At 53.9% G+C, this 14,458-nt stretch overlaps 1 long non-coding RNA gene across 1 annotated transcript; it reads left to right on the plus strand.

Annotated features, from left to right (window-relative positions):
* The first annotated feature begins 2,289 nt into the window (after positions 1–2,289).
* On the plus strand, positions 2,290–7,342 carry LOC119538715. The gene is made up of 4 exons (XR_005217636.1): positions 2,290–2,512; positions 2,962–3,104; positions 3,471–3,600; positions 3,776–7,342. It is a non-coding gene; the product is annotated as an uncharacterized LOC119538715 (long non-coding RNA).
* Positions 7,343–14,458: the final 7,116 nt, after the last annotated feature.

A 14,458-nucleotide genomic window follows, 5' to 3' on the forward strand; every position in this document is an offset into this window, starting at 1 on the left:
TGGGGGTGGTGCCCAAAGTCACAGGGCCAGCAAGCCAGAAGCAAAGGGGGAGGGCGATGGCAATGGGAGCCAGGCCACACCCTGTCCACTACCCCCATCCTGGGGGAAGGGTCTAAATTTGGGGGAGCCTGATGTTTATACAATTTGCGGGGCCCTCTTTAAGAAAAAAAGGTGACAAAATCACTTCAAAACTCTGAGGCCCCTCCCAGGACCTTGGAAGGGACATCGCTGGAGTCTATCTTCTTTATCCTCCAGCCCCACCCTGTAAGCCTCCTGGAAGGGCTTACACTCCTCTCCACAGGGCAGGGTGGTTCGAGACAGTCTGGCAGGGGGACTGCCTGTAGGAGGTGTCGCTGTAGCTGGTCCTCAGCACTTGCACGCCCAGGCAGCTGCCCCAAGCCCAACCCAAGAGCGAGGGCAGCCAGGCACTTGGGGGCTGCACCCACAGCTGGGCAGGGCCAAGCCTTCCAGTTGCATCCAGTCAGGTTCGGCCTGCCACTCAGGCCTCTTAAACCTGCAGGCTGGGGCTGGTGGAGAGCAATCCTTAGGAGAAAAGGAAGGGGGGACCTCTCCGGTGCAGGAAAAGTGTACTGGACTTAGAGTCAGCCAGGATTCAGGTTCAAGCCCCTGCAAGGCTGTGTAGTTAGAAGTCTCCTTCACCTTGGTTTCCTCATCTGTAAAATGGGAGTAATAATAGCACTTACCCCACAGAGCTGTTATGAGGCTTAAATGAGACCATGCATGACCAAGGGCTGAGCTTTAGGCTGTTAACACAATACAAAAAAGTCCGTTGTGTGAAATCTCCAGGCTAGTACAGGCATTCTTCTCCCCATCATAGGTTAAGTCACTTCTCTGGGGGTGGTCTCTCATCTAAGTTGTAGAGCTGGGATTTAAACCCACAAATGCCTAGCACCAGTGTCCCAGCTCTAACCGCCAGGGAATACTGCCTCCTGGGGCCTGCCTCCTGCTGCTAGGGGTGCATGCTCAGGGCAGAGAGCCAGCCAAGCAGAACTGCTCATCTTTCTGGACTTCATCATCTCTGCTCTCATGGGTGGCTGAGGCTGAAGTTTTTGCTCCAATCCTGACATCCTACAACCCTAACCAGAAGAATCTGGGGATGGCACCAGGGCAGGTGAGCTGGGAATAGGCCATGGCCCTGGGCCCGAGTGGCAGGGACACCCCAAAAGTCTGGAAGTCTTTCCCAGACAAAGCGGTGCAGATTTGCCTCCTAGTTTGCATAGGCTTTCCACTGGGTTGGCAGACAGGAGAATTGACAGCTCCTTTCAGGGCTGCCCCTTTCTTGCCAGCTGACCTTGTACCGCACCAGTCACTCCTCTCCTCTGAGCCTTGGTTTCCTCACCTGTAAAATGGGAATAAGAATAGCTGCAAGGATTGCAAGATGATATGCACATATAGTGCAACGTGGATGCAAACACTTGTAAAAACAGTTGTGGCTGTCTGGAGGGCAGGAGGTGAGCATACAGAAGCAGGAAGTCCTGCCAGCGCAAGAGATTGGGCCTCCAAGGTCTCTGTCCTGGAAAGGTTGCAACTTGGGGCAGGGCTGGGAACCCCAGCTCCAGAACGCTCCCAGATCAGGCAGAGTCAGAGTGAGGTCAGGGGCCCTGGGTGTGAGCAGAGAAGAGTGGAGAGCAGAGGTTCTCACCCCGACTCAGACAGGTGAAAGGGAGAGGAGGGAGGAAGTGGGGGCTTCTTGGAGGAGATGAGACAGGCGGCTACTGTGTGACACCAGCCCCACAATCACCCAGAGGCCCCATTCCATGACCGCGTTTGTCCCTTATTGTAACCTTTCAAGGTAAGCATTGTTCCTCCATTTTTCAAATGGGGAAACAGGCTCAGAGAGGTGAGATCACTTGCCTAAAGTCACATGCTGCATGCTGTGAGATCTGTTTGGCTCTGCAGCCTGGACTCCAGTGGTCACTGCCACTTTATCTAATCTGCCTGAATGATCCTCATCCTACAAGTGGGGAAACTGAGGCTCTGAGTGATTCTGGGCGCTGGCAGTCTCTCTCAGGAGCCCTGAGCTCTGGGCTGGCAGCTGTCCTCTTGGCATCACCTGGAGACCCAGAGCTGGCACTAGAGGACAGTTTGCTCACAGGGAGAACAGAAACCCCAGTTGTAAGGCAGTGAGCTCGCTGTCTCAGGATGGCTTCAAGTTAGAAGCATCCTGAGTCTCTGCCAATGCACCCAACAGCCTAGGACTGGGGGCAAGGGTCCCCTGGGCCTCTGGGGGCAAGGCTCATGGTGGCCCCAAAACTAGCCAGAATTTTTCTGAGATTCCTTGTTTTCTTAAAAATCCATGCAAATTTGCATTCTTCTTTTTAATGCTTTTGTTTTTCCTTTTCAAATTAAAAGCTTCCGCTCTCAGCCTTCTGCCTCTGTGGGGGCTCCAGGAAGATGCACCATGGCTACATCCAGTGGCTGTGTATATCCTGGGTCCCCACCTTGGACCTCTGGACGCTTTGCCTGGCTTGAGAGACATGCACTGACAGGGGTGAGGAAAAGGCCCTGCTTGTTCCCACAGTCTGGGGCTGCCCCTGTGCTCTCCTCCTGCCTTGGCCTTCCCGTCTTCTCTCTGCAGACATTTGTCCATCCTAGCCCCAACTGTGCCATGAGGCACTCCTAGGGTGCTTCATCCCTCCTGGCATCCCCTGAGGGCTCTTAGTCCAGAGGGGCACTCCTTATCTTTGCCCCTCTCTGCTGGGCAGTCTGACCATCCCCTCCCTAGACCATTCCACTACTCAGGGATTTTTGTCTCTGGGCAGGTGGGGGTGCCCATGTCTGAGGAGACCGGGTACCAGCTCTGGGTGCACTGGCCCCGGAGGCAGGAGGGAGGAGGGAAGGCCTCAGGGCACTCGGGCTGCTGCCTGGCAGGTCCCCGTGCCCAGGGTAGGGAAGTTTCTTATTTCTCCTGCTCCGACTTCCCCCTTTGATTTATTATAGCCATGAAATGCTCTGCTCTCTTCTCTTTTCCTTGCTGTCCCCGGGGCTGGAGGAGCACAGGCTTCCCTGGCCACTGGGCTTCTGCCTCGCTGGCCCCCCATCTCCCTCGAAGGGCTGAGCCCTGTGGGGGCCAGAAACAGGAGGTGAGTCGGGGCAGGCAGGAGAGGGGATGTGTGGGGTGGGGGCAGTGGGGGGGAGATGAGGGGCGGCCCAGGCCTCCCAAAGGTGAGTCTGGGCAGGACCCCCAGGGGCGGGCAGAGTTGCAGCTGGGCAGGGCAGGGGCTGAGCCGAGGGTGTGGCAGGTGTGGACTTGGCGGCAGACGGCTCCCTGGGGTGGTGGGGGTGGTGGGGGTGGCGGGCTCCGGGCCAACGGCCTCAGCCTCCGGGAGGCTCGGGGGCCGGGCCCCGCCAGGGTCTGAAAGGCCAGGCCCAGAGGCCTCAAGTGCCAAACACAGGGTCAGAGACATGGCTTCTCTGACCCCTGACCCCATATTCTGCTGTCACCAAAGCAGGCCTGGCTCAGGCCAGTCTGGTAATCAGGATGGGAACCCAAAAGAAGGCGTGAGGAGGCCTGAAGCCTGGGACACTCCGGGCTCCTCAGGCGACCACTGGTCATGGCCTGAGGCCCGGCCCGGACAGGTAAGTGCCGGAGTCTGTGTCCAGCTCCTCGGCAGGCCCAGAGGCTGGAGCATGTCTCCCAGCCATTGTGTGGTGCCTGTGGTAATGGGGCTGTTGGCGTTTTGCAATGGGCCGGGGGTGGGGAGGCGGCGCGCACACGCTTCCTGTGGTGACCGGACGCTTCCTGTTTTCTCAGGCGCCGGCCTGCTACTGCCGATGTGGAAACAGGGGCAGCTGCAGCCCGGGTGGCTCCAGGCTGGGTGCCCCGACCCTGCCCAGAGGGGCCAAGTGGGCCCACCGCCCCCAGGCCTCAGACAGGGGCTGGCCTGCGATGCCACCCACCTCCCCAGGCCCCCACCCTTCCCCAGCAGCTTCCCGCCAAAAGCAAGGGGCCAGGTAGGGCTGTTGCTCGAGGCCGAGCAGATGGTCCCGGAGGTCAGAGGTCCAAGGTGGGAGCTCTGGACTGGGGGTCAGGCATGTGGCTCTGGTCTCAGCTCAGTCCTTAGCCCGCCGAGTGCCGTTGGCCGTCTCGGCCCCACCGCAGGCCTTGGTTTCCTCCTTTGTGCAGCTATCACAGCATCCAGGAGCTAAAGTTCTTTGCCTATTTCTGGCCCAACAGTGATGTCTGTTGATCTTTACATCCCAAGAGCCTCAGCTTTGGGGACGGTGAGCCCTGAGGCTGGGACACTCACTGGTGGGAGTTGGTTTCGGCCTTGAAGAGAGGGGAGCCGGAGAGGCCGAGGGGAAAAGGAAATCTCGCCAGGTGGGGAACCAGCCCGGAACAAGGCTGGGACACTGGAAGGCCGGGACTGAGTTGGGCAGACAGCTGGCACAGATGGAAGAGTAGAGGGCGACAGGGTTGATCCCCCAAGACCCAAAAGTGGGAAAAGGATTTTAGGAACCTTGTTACCATGAACCTTAGGACAGGGCCTGGCACCCCCCTCGCATTCTTCTTTAGAAGAAAGGCAAGTGGTTCTTTGGAGGGTGGGGGCGGAGTCACCCTTCCATCTGCCAAAGAGCTAGGGGCCATGAGGTGTGATGCAGGAGCCTCAGGACAGACCCCCCAAATTGTCCATCTGGGAGGCTGCCTGGAATTCCACCTTTAGGGCCAGACCTTACAGTTCGGCATTGCCCTCTTCCCGAATATGTTTTGTTTTGCTTTTAAGCTGATATTGCAAGAAGGGGAGGGGAGATGACTTTGCTTCTTGTTGAGTTTGCTGACAGTGTTTGACCTCTGGAGAAAGGGTTTCTTTACAGGAAGACTGAGCCCCAAGCCCCCTGGGAACTGACCAGTCCACTGACTAAGTCCAGTCACCCTGTGGCCCAGGAAGCCCTGAGGCCTCCTCATCCCCCTACCAAGAGTTCCCCCTAAATCTCAAGGCCTGCCCATCGCAGACAGCACAGGGACAGTGCAGCAACTGGGCCCAGCCGAAGAGGCACTGGGGAATCCCAGGGTGCCTGGGCCCAGGCAGAGGGGCCATCGACCAGCCCACCCCCACCATGCCATCATCTGAGTGCTGAGTTGGCAGCTCAGCAGCTGCTTCTGGCCATACAGGACCAGTTATAAATAAGCCCAATTTGGCCAAGTCATCAAGTTCTGTAGCTGCTCTCGCCCAGCTGCATTACCTCAGTGACCACAGGTTGGGGCTGCCCAGAGCTGGGCCCACCAGAATACACCTCCTGGGGTCCTCCAGTCCAGGATGCGAGCATCCCTAACTCCTCAGACCTGAGCCCACCTGGACACGGGTCTGAGGCGGCAGGGCCCACCCCGCCTGCACTGAGCCAGAGGCTATTTACAAACCGAAACCGGGAGGAGCCAAGTGGCTGTGGCCAAAGTGGCTCCAGGCCCCCAGCCCCCACTCCTAGTCCATCCCCAGCAGCCCCAACCCCCCTCTCCCCTTGGCTTCCTCTTTCCTTCCCCACACAGCTCCCCAACCTCCCACTGCCTGGCCAGCTCTCCCTGGATGACCAGCAAGCACTTCGTCACGATACCCAACCCCATAGCCACCTGCCTGTGGTCCCCTTCTCCTCTTCACCCTCACGACCCCGTCAGCCTGGGCTCCAAGGAGCCGCCCCCTCCCAATGGGGCCCAGCCCACGCGGTCCTGCTCAGAGCCCATTCCCACAGGCCTTTTCTCAGTTCCCCTTCCTGCTTGGAAAAGTTCCAGCACCAATGGCTGCTGCAAGGCTGCTGGTCCCTGCCTGAGGGAGGGGAGGGTCTCTGGGCTCCTTTGACCTTCAAGGCGAATGTGGGGTGGGGGGCGAAGACACCAGGCACTACGGTGGAACTGGGAGCAACTGAAGCCCTTGGGGTCGTGGTTCTGGACAGGAAGCCCTGGTCATCGCTCTCCTCAAGTTGGGATTTGGCCCACCCATCTGGCTGCCGTGGGTCAGAGGCTGTCACGCAGGACAGAGCTGAGCTGGGACAGATGGACGCTGGGCCCGAGACCTTAGCTTCAACACTGCGTAGGAACTGGTAGGCAGGATGGCACTGCAGCAGACTCCTGCTCCAAGGAAAGACAGCAGAGTGATGTAATAATAATCATTATTAATGATAAGGAAACCCCCTCACGTTGGTACAGAGGCTGATGGTTTACATCAGTCAGCTCATTCTCTTCTCAGAACAGCCTGTTCCATTATCTCCAATATAAAGAGGAAACTGAGGCTCAGGGGAAGCCACATATCTGAGGCTACACAACTAGTAGTGCCTGGACTGAGATTCTAGATTTTCTGACACCCAAACCCCTTCTCTCTCCATCTGACTGCCCCTTGTGCCATCTCATTGCTCAGTCCCCCTCCTGGAAGGGTGGAAGTTTCCTAGAGCTGTGACAAGGGCAGGAGCAGGGCTGGCCTGAGGCTTCAGGGGGAAGCAGGCCTTGGAAGGCTCTGTCCACCCTTTTCTTTCCCTCCCACCAAGTCCCCACTGAGGAAGAAGAAGCCTGGCCTGAGCCTTGCTCAGCCACAGCCAGCCAGTGGCGTTGAAATTCACCTAATCTCTCTAAGCCTCAGATTCCTCCTCGGGGAAATTGTCATTCCCCAGACATCTGAGCACTTGCTGGGTGTCAGGCCCTGTGCTGGGAGCAGACTGTCTCTCCTGCTAGGACACTGCTCTGCCCTTGGGGAGTCCACAGTGCATGGGGAAGGCAGATGAGTTACAAAATTTTGAGAGCTCCAAGAGGGAAACTGAGGCTGTGGGACATTGAGAAGAAGGGATAAGTGCTGCTTGGAGTGGGGAAGGAGGTGCTGCTTGGAATAGGACAAGAAGAACAGGAAAGAGTTTACCAACAAAAGCAGGCGGACGGTCTCCCCATACTGAATCACACCCCCACGCCTTGGCTTCAGCAGTTCCCACTGCCCGGAGCGCCTTTCCTCCCTCTGGGCCTGGTGAACTCCTACCCATCCGTCACGACCCATGGACCCGACATGAGCAGGTCTGGCCTGGTGGCTCCTCATCTCCCTGAGCAGACCAGGAGGCTGCAATCCCCTCACCAGCCCCTCCCAGGCAGGCGTGGGCTCCTGGGCTCTAGCCCCCGCTGTCCCCTGCTCCGAAAAGCACCGTTTCCCTTTTCTGGGTGACCACACACCATGCACAGGGAATTTCCATCGCAGCCTGTGGAGCCTCTGATTCACTCAGGCCCCTCACGCAGTTAACTCCTTCTGGGCCTCCTGCTCCCGTATGCTGATCTGCTCCCACCTCCAACCCGGGACCCCTGGGCAGCTCTGCACCAGCCTGAGGCCCCACAGTCTCCAAGTTGAAGCCAGCCCCTCACTCTGTAGCTCCCCGTGGCCCACCCACCCTGCTATACGCACGGAGACCCCTCTTCCCAGGGCTCCGGACTCACACACGAGGCAGCTTTGGGCTGCAGTTGAGAGCATCAGCTTTCAAGAAGTTTGGGTCCAAATCCTGTTTCTGGCCCTTGCTGGCTTTGTGACCTTGAGTAAGCGTAAGTCTCTTCTCCGAGCCTCGTTTCTCATCTGTAAAGGGGAGACAAGTCCTTTCCGGTAGTCCCACTGTGAAGATCCAGCGGGCTGGGCCGACGAAGGGAGCTCAGTCATCACCAGTGTTTCATCTGTTTGCAAAGGGCCCCTCCCATCCTATCACAGGGTCCCTATGCCGGGCCGGGCCCTTCTCCCTGGCTGCTTGCCCCTCTGGAGAGCTGGGGTGGGAACTCCAACGCACTGAGGGATGAGCCTGCCTCTGTCCTGCGGGACACGTCCTGTGATTGTCCCCATTTTAGAGATGAGGGCACTGAGACCCTGAGAGGTGGGGCAACTGGCCCTCAGCCACACAGCAAACGAGGGGCAGGGCAGGATTCAAGTCAAGGTCTCCAGGGCTGTACTTCTAACCTCTCCAGTGCTCAGTAAGCATTTGTGGACACCAGAGGGGGAAATGTGCACCAATTGAACCCCTACTGTATACCAGGCAAAAGCTCTCATACGCCGTCTCATTCAGTCCTTGGAAAAATGCTGGGAGGTGGGTCTTGTAGACCCCTCTGTAGAATGGAGGCAGCTGAGCTTCAGAGAAGGAAGGAGTCACTGGGAGACCTCACAGTCAATCCATGTCGGCGGGGCCAGGGGTACCTGGGTGGGGGAAGGTGGAGGGGGCTCCGCAGAGGAGGGCGACTGGGATGGAGAAGCAGCTCCTGTCCTCGGTGAGCAAGCACGGGGGCCGTGGTGCTGCCCGTGGTGAGCAGAAGGAAGTCACTGTGGGTGGTGGTGGGTTTGAGGTGCTGGAGGCTGAGTGATGTGGCTGGGAGGTGAGCTCCCCGTCTGCAAGCCTGGTCAGCAGGAGAAAAGGGGTGCGGTGGAGTGGCTGGAATTTAGGGCCCAGCGGAGGAGGTCAGGGCCGCTCTGGAGATCTGTGTCTCTTGGCCCCTGGGGCTGTGCTGGGGAGCATGAGCAGGGGGTGGGCAGAGTGGGAGGACCCTAGCAGAGCTGGGGAGAAATGGGGGTAAACTGGGAAGTGGGGTGTGGAAAGGGGGTAAACCAGGAAGGGAGTTCTTGGAAGGCTGCCTGGAGGAGGCGAGCCCTCAGAAGACAAGGCCTTGGGGCTTGGAAGGGGGTGGACCTGTGAGCAGAGGCTGAAGGAGATTGCAAAAGATCTTCTGGGAATGTTGAGTAGTATCTTCTGGCTGGGGGTGGGGCTGGCCTGTTGGGGAGTGGGGAGGGGGGAAATCTGGCTGGATGCTGGGGATGGGGGGCTCCAGCGCTGGCCTCAGGGATTTGGACTTCAGCCTGTGGACGAGTGAGAGCTAAGGAAGACTCTGAGGCAGGAGAATACGGATGGGGACCCTTGAGATGGAACTGCGGTCACATCTGGCTCCACTCAGATGGGCACCTTCTCCTTGAGTCTCAGTTCCCTCATTGGTAAAACGGCGCTGATAATATAACGTCGGAACCAGAGGGTTGCGGGAGGAGGGCATGAGTTGATGAAGGCATACTGTAGGAGCGCGACAAATGTTAGCCATGTTCCCCTGGCTATTGTCTTCTCCCACAAGCACTTCAAGAGCCCCTGTGGTCGTCAGGAGTTTGGGCTGGGTTCTCGGGCAGACCTTGGTTTAAACCTCACCTGTCAAATGGATTGGCTGAGGGATGCTGTCAAGTCATGGCTACCTCGAGGAGCCTGTTTTCTCACCTGTCCCACCGGGATGATGATGGCACCAACTTGATTTGATAAGAGAGAATGCACCCTGCAATGGCTTCCCATTACACCTAGAGTCAAAGCCAGATACCCCACAGTGGCTCCCAAGGTCTTCCCTGATCTGACCCCTCACCTCTCTGGCCTCATCCCCTACCCCACCCTCTGCTCACACTGACCTCCTCAATGTTCCTGGGACACTCTCCCACCTGGGGCCTTTGCACTGGCTTTTGCCTCAGCCTGGAACTCTTTTCCCAGATATCTGCTTGGCTCAGAACCTCACTTGCTTCCAGTGTTTGCTCGAATGTCACCTTCTCATGAAGCGTACCCCATGCAACCCTCTTTAATATTGCAAACTTCCCCCCACCCCACTCTGCCCCACTCCCGATCCCTGTTACCCAGCTGAACGTTCCATTTTTTCTATAGTGCTTGCTACCTGCTAACCCATGGGGAAATGTTCTCATCCATTTTGTTTATCATCTTTCTCCCCCAGCTTAAGTGTAAGCCCCACAAGGGCAGGGGTCCTTGCCCATTTTGGTCACCTGGGACATAGAGGCTCTCAGTGAATATTTGTCGAATGTGCTAATGAACAAGAGCCAGCCCTGGGCTGTGACCAAAGCTTGGCGAGCTCCGAGGGGCCCAGATGACCCAGACTGGGGCCCGAGGAGCCTCTCCCTGTGTCTCAACAGTGAGAGGAAGTTGCAAGACAGCCATTGCTGTACACAGGCTCAGCTCTTTTGGGTAAACTTTCCCAGCTCTTGATCCGAAGTTCGAGTTTTCCCACATGCTCCGTCATACCCCATCACTCCCCATGGAGACAGGTGGCTGGAAGGTGAGGAGCACCGTTTCCTCATTTTAGAGCTCCTGGGAGTGAAGGCGGAGGGGTCTCTGGGGCCAGGGGTTGTTGTCCACTCTTCTGGACTCAGCTTCGACAACACAGCGCCCACGTTTCCTGTTGCCTGTCTACCCCGCAATTGCGTTAGCACCCACTCTGCCCCATCAGCTGCCCAGCACAGTGGGGACAAAGGGCACCATGCCACCCTATACCTGCTCAGCCCTCTTGCCACGTGGCAGGCTCCATCCTGACAGTGCTGCCCACTCAGTCGTCCACCTGTCCTTAGAGAACCCTGCCGTGGACCAGGCTCTGCCCAGCCTTGGCGGAGTGGGGAGCAAGCTCTGTGATGCCCCGCTGGGGGGAGGGCAAATGGGTGCATGGCAACATGGCAATAGCTAGCTCACTAGTGATCACCTGTCTCTGTCTATCTATCTATCTATCTATCTATCTATCTATCATCATCCTTCCATCTATCCGTTTATCTATCATCATCTATCTAATCTATTTATCATCCATCCATCTATCCATTTATCTATCATCTATCATCCATCATCTATTTATCATCTATCTAATCTATTTATCATCTATCTAATCTATTTATCATCTATCTAATCTATCATCCATCTATCTATCATCCATCTATCTAATCTATCATCCATCTATCACCTATCTGTTTATCTAATCTGTTTATCATCCATCCACCAATCAATCTATCCATCTATCTGTCGAATCTATTTATCATTCATCTATCACCTATCTAGCTAATCTATTTATCATCCATTCATCCATCTATGTATCTATTTATTATCTATCTCTCTATCTAATCTATTTATCATCTATCTATTTATTTATCATCAACATCTATCTCAAAATTAAAAATGCCCTGCTCATTGACCCAGCAATTCAATTTTTGGGAATTTATCCTAGACATATACTTGCATATGTGAAAAATAGCATATGTTATCAATTGCTCCATTATTTGTAATAGCAAAAGACTGGAAACAACCTAAATGTCCATCAATAAGAGAGCAGTTAAATAAATTATAATAGCAGACTACTATTCCTTAATGAAGATGGACTTCAGCTACATGCAACAGCATGGTAGGAAAAAGAAGCAGGACTCAACAGAACACATACTCTGTGATCCCCTTTATACCATTTATATAAAGATTAAAACCTGATAAGATAAAAAAATGAACATATTGTTGGGGATGCTTACGTAGTGGTAAAGCTATAAAGAAAAGCAAGGAAATAATTACTGAAAATGTTAGGATAGCGTTATTTCTAGAGGGAGGGAAGGGATTGTAAGGGGACATTTGGGAGGCTGGTAATATTTTATTTCTTGACCTGGATGGTAGTTACATAGGTGATAGCTTTATAATTTCTCTTTAAACTATACATAAATGACATCTCACAGTCCATCCAAATAGTGGAATATTATGCAGTCATCAAAAAGAACAAGATGCTGTTGTGCTACCATCAACACCACCCATTTCCAAAACTTTTTCATCACCCAAAACAAACTCTGCACCTATTAAGCAATAATTCCCCATTTCCCTCCCCCCAGCCCCTTGTAACCTCCTTCTACTTTCTGTTTCTATGAATTTGCTTATTCTGGAGGTTTCTTATAACTGGAATCATACAATATTTGTCCTTTTGTTTCTGGCTTATTTCATTTAGCATAATGTAGTCAAGGTTCTTCCATGCTGTAGCTCGTATCGGAATTCTAAGGCTGAGTAATATTCTGCTGTATTTACATACCACACTCTGCTTATCCATTCATCTGCTGATAGACGTGGTATTTTCCACACTTTGCCTATTGTGAATAATGCTGCTGTGAACATTGGTGTACAAATATGTTTGCATCCCTGTTTTCAGTTCTTTTGATTATATACCTAGGAGTGTCATTGCCAGGTCATATGGTAGTTGTATGCTTAACTTTTTGAAGAACCACCGAACTGTTTTCCACAGCAGTTGCACCATTTTACCTTCCCACCAGCAATGTTTTAAAATAATAGCCATCCCAGTGGGTGTGAAGTGTGTACCTTCTGAATTTTGTACCATGTGCACGTATTACCTGTTCAAAAAATAAAAATAATTTAAAAAGTTTTTTTTTTTTGCTTTTCATTCTTTGAAGCCTCAAGATTTTTGGTTTCAGACCAATTTCCTGCCAATGAGAACGAGACCAAGCCACAGCCCAGGCGTGAACGAATGCTGGTGACCTCAGCAAATCGGGGACCCTCTCTGGCCCCTGTTTCTTCCACTGCAGGAGAAGGACGCCGTCTCCCCTAAGTCCCATGCCTCCCGGACACCGGCTGTCCCTGTGTCCTGTCCCGCCTTCCCTTTGTCTTCCTTTCTGTCCTCCTCTTCCACCACCCTTGCCCTGTTCTCACCTCTTTTTTTTTTTGCTGGAGGTACTGGCTGCCTTCTCATTTCTTGTCTCCTATTTCTTACTTCTCTCTGCTCCCATCTTTGCCCCTTTCTTCTATATGGTTGTTCTTTCCCTCCTCTCCTTTCCTCTCTCTGTCTCGACTTCTTGGTCTTTCTTCTTTCTTTCTTCTGCCTCTTCCCTCCCCACTAGGACCCAACCCTTCCTGCGTTTTGTGCCCCAGCTCTCCACCCACGAGCTGCAGGACCCTGGGCAATCAGGCTTCACAGAAGGCTGCATTGGTCACCTGATATTGTAAGAGTGGAAGCACCCAGGCCCAGCTGGAGACACTCAAAAACTTTAATTTTTCCCTTTTAAGGAGCAAATCGCCCTGGAGCTATGGATTATCAGACCCTTCCTGTGCTTCTTGGAATTGCTTAGAATCCGGGTCTTGCTATTTGGAAGGACTGGAATAGCAGAGGCTCCTGGGGGATGCGAGGTCCAGGGAAGAGGCCTCTGATGTCCTTTGGGAGGAGGGCCCAGGGAGGAGGGATGGGGAGGATTTGGAGGTGCGTGAGTGGACACAGGACGCCAGAACTACACTGAGGGTGGGAATCGTTCTGTCCATTTCCAGCAAGTTTGGGCTCTGGATCTCTTTTGTGGGTTTCCTTACTCAGGCCCCGAGTTTGACCAGACTTAAGATGATGGAATTGTTTTTCTTATCCTGGGTGCCCCCAGGAGGCTTAGACTTCAGAACACATAGCCTACCCGGTCTCCCACCTGTACCCACGGAGACAAGCACCAGCCTCACTCCTTCAAACCAGCAAAGGCTCCAAGTTAGCCCCTGGATACCACCCTGGATCCTTGGCTTGGCACTCAAGGCTCTTGGCCTTCCCGTCCTGCCTCTCCCCTCGCCAGCCACAAGGATGGGTGGCTCCCTGCTCCCTTGTTTCTTCGGCCAGCCATGACCATTCTCTTGGATGCTTTCCCTAAGCTAACCATCCCGGACCCTAACCAAATTAATTGCTCCCTGGCACACCTAGCATCTCCCTCTGCTGTGGCCCCCACCAAAAAAGTATCAAACTATCTGGGTATACATCTGCTCTCTCTCTGCAGGACTGAGAACTGGAGGGCAGGGACAAGCCTTGTTCATGTTTGTGAACCCACACCCCCTTAGAGGGCACAGCACATGGAAGGCATTCAATAACAAGTTGATGATTAAATGAATGAATGAATAAATGAGCACATACACAAAACAAACCAAGACAATAATGAATTCTTTCATGAATGAATGGACACATCAAACAGGGCCTGGTTCACAGGAGTAGACAATGGTCCCCCCCCCCCCCCCACAGCACCCAGTCAGCTGGTGCTTGGCTGTCTGGCTGGCTGGAGAAGTGAGGAGCAAGGACAAAATTGATGCCAAGTTGGTCCTATCCCTCCCCTCTTCTTGGGAGTTACCTTGGCTAGGGACCTTAGGAGCACCTGGACTTCTTGGAGATCCCCAAGTGCAGAGGCAAAAATAAGTGAAGAGGAAAGTGAAGTAGATCTAGCAGTGCTTGCTCTGTGAATCCCTGGTCTTGCTCCTAGTGTAGAAACACTTGAGGACCTGAGATTCCACTAGCAGTAACTGGGCAGACTAGTCTTAGTGGGAAGAGAATATAAAGCAATGAACTAGACTATACAGGGAAGGAAACTGAAAGCTCAAGAAGTTCTCCCCTAGCAGAATGGACTCACTAGAGGTCAATGGGTCAAAAAGACTTTCCTTTATTAATTACCCCTTCATCTCTCCACCCTCTAAACTAGATCAAGTGCTCGCTGAAGGCCTGGATCTTGTCCAATACTTTTCCATTTCCTAGTGCTCAGAATAGGGGCTAGCATTCAGTGATATTGGCAGGATGCATGGATGCATGGATGGATAAGTGGGTGGATAGATGAATGGATGAGTGAATGGGTGGATGAATGGATTAGGAGATGGATGTGTGGATGTATGACTAGATGGATGGATGGGTGGCTGACTGGCTGGATGAATGGGTGAG

Source organism: Choloepus didactylus, chromosome 6 (genome assembly GCF_015220235.1).
Source record: "Choloepus didactylus isolate mChoDid1 chromosome 6, mChoDid1.pri, whole genome shotgun sequence".
NCBI lineage: Eukaryota > Metazoa > Chordata > Mammalia > Pilosa > Megalonychidae > Choloepus > Choloepus didactylus.